Below are 2,627 nucleotides of genomic sequence, written 5' to 3' on the forward strand. Positions count from 1 at the left end.
GTTCAATCTTGATGATGCAGTTGAAGACTTACTTGAATTAATGTATTCACATTAAAAATTCAAATTAGGGTGTCGGTTACAACTGAGAATGCACCCATACAATTCAATTAAAAAATGTTTATCTACAAGTGATACAAAAGTGTTGATGTTGTTGATATCATCTTGGCTTGAAATGCCTGATTTTGTAGTGTCCTTAACTTGATTGCTTTGATTACATGATGTGAAATGTGCTTTCTTCGAAGATTATATTATCAAGTTGATGATGTGACTCTTTGTGCTTGTGTACTTAAGCTTGATTACAGGAGCTTGATTAAGCGTTCTTATACTTAAGCGTGATTACAGGAGCTTGATTAAGCGTTCTTATACTTAAGCTTGATTATAGGAGCTTGATTAAGCATTCTTATACTTAAGCTTGCTTATGTGCATGTATTTGTTTAAGCATAATACAAAGAGGGAATTTTGATAATTTGAACACAAGTCATGAAAACACATTCATTATAGATGGTGTACCTAATATCCCCTTATTCAATTTACGATGGATCTAGGACATAAGCACCACAAAAATTATGATTTTATTAATTACTGGAGTACATCATTCTTCAATGTCACAACTTTGTCATGGAAAATTCTCAATGAGAATATCACACTTGCAAACTTTGGAAGCAAAATGTCTTCAAAACTGACTCACCCAATTTCTTCAACAAAATATTAAAATGACTTCTGTAAAAAATACATGTTATCACTCCATTACAAGGAAATAAGCCCTTACTTTATCAAATTCCCACTTGTCACTCCACACTAAAAAAATGCACACTTATCTCATCATAAAAATTTACTCTTTAAAAATAATTAATTTCTTTCTTTCTTCTCTTAATTATGTGAAGTCTTCCACCACTATTCTTAGTGCCACTAGACCTTCAGCAGGTATCAGATTCAAAACAACATTTTCTTCAAATTTTCATTGCGTGAGTCTGAGTCTCAACGAGGTACAAAGAATGGCTGGAGTGGAGATATTCGAGGAAAACCCACTGCTACAATTAAGACCCTTTCCCTGTTTCGATGCAATGGAGCTGGAGAACATCTACCCTAGCATTAGGGCTCTCTTGCAACAACTGGAAAATGATTTAGCTGAATTGGAAAGAATAGTACAACCAACTTGGTCAGGGCTAGTTGAGCCTTTAGAGAAAATCATGGATCGTCTCTCCGTTGTATGGAGAGTTGTAAACCATCTTAAAATTGTCAAAGATTCTGAAGATCTTCGTTCAGCTATTGAGGAAGTGCAGCCTAAAAAAGTGACATTTCAACTTAGACTAGGACAAAGCAAACCTATCTTCAATGCATTCAAAGCTATTCAGGAAGATCCTATTTGGGAAACGCTGATAGAAGCCCAAAAACGTATAGTTGAAGTTCAGATTAAGGAAGCCACACTTAATGGTGTTGCTTTGGAAGGGGATGCTAAAGTGCGCTTCAATGAAATCCAACAGGAATTAGAAAATCTTTCATTAAAATTTACTGAGAACGTTTTGGATGCAACAAAAAGCTTTGAGAAGCTAATAACTGACAAGAAAGATATTGAGGGATTGCCACCAACTTCTCTTGGTCTCGCTGCTCAAACAGTAGCATCTAAGGGTTATGAAGGTGCAACTGCCAAGAATGGGCCATGGATTATTACATTAGATACTCCAAGCTACCGACTAGTTCAACAACATGCACATAATCGCAATCTTCATGAGGAGCTCTATCATGCTTATGTTACTCGTGCCTCTACTGGAAGTTTAGATAACACTCCAATTATTGATCATATTTTGAGACTTCAATTAGAGAGAGATAAACTGTTGAAGAATTTGGTCCAGAATGGGCAATACAACATATTGTTCCACAGGTCCTAGAGCAGATAAATAATCCTCACTACTTGTATCGCATGACAATTTTAAATTCTACGTCACTTCTAGCTCCAGTCATGGAACATGAAATCTCTGGAGTTATTCGACTGATCCATCACTTGCCTCGGCAATTCCTCTGATTTTGCAACCATCAGACTCACGAGCAGTTTTTGGGCAACACAATGGCGATGCTTGATGAGCCACTTGTTGTGGGGAAAAATGCCTATGCAGGACGATCCTATCCACCTAAGGTGTGACAGTGCCTTAGCAACAAACAGAGACAGCTATTCTAGTATTCTTCCTTTATGAAACGAGAATGAAGGGAGATGGATGGACTAACCGGTGTCTTCCGTTTGTCCCTCGATCCGGTTTCTCTTCTCTTTGAGAGCTCACAGCTACTTGCCTTCTCGCTCGCCCAGCTTCAACAGGTTCCTGCAAGATCACAAGAAGGGAATACTACACAAAGACATAGATTCATATTCATAACTAGTTCAGGATTAGAAATAAACCAAATATACTAATGCAATCATACATCAAAGACACATCAGCATATAGGAGAAACCAAGATAGCTTTATTGATGAATAACAAGGTTCAGGAGGAGATACAACCAAGAGAGTTCCAATCCAGCATCTCCTTCCCAGCAAATGAAATTCCTATCTTCACCTCCCTTCAAAGCATTAAGCACCCAATGATTCCAGTCTCAAACCAACAGCAATTCTTTGCAATAACAAAATTCCAGCCTC

At 37.4% G+C, this 2,627-nt stretch overlaps 1 pseudogene; it reads left to right on the forward strand.

The window, feature by feature from the left end:
* The first annotated feature begins 1,064 nt into the window (after positions 1-1,064).
* Positions 1,065-1,889, forward strand: LOC149198780 (putative cytosolic oligopeptidase A pseudogene; annotated as a pseudogene).
* Positions 1,890-2,627: the final 738 nt, after the last annotated feature.

This window comes from Pinus tabuliformis, chromosome 2_1, assembly GCF_031772625.1.
Source record: "Pinus tabuliformis cultivar Carrire ecotype Pingquan chromosome 2_1, CPIR1, whole genome shotgun sequence".
Classification (NCBI taxonomy): domain Eukaryota; kingdom Viridiplantae; phylum Streptophyta; class Pinopsida; order Pinales; family Pinaceae; genus Pinus; species Pinus tabuliformis.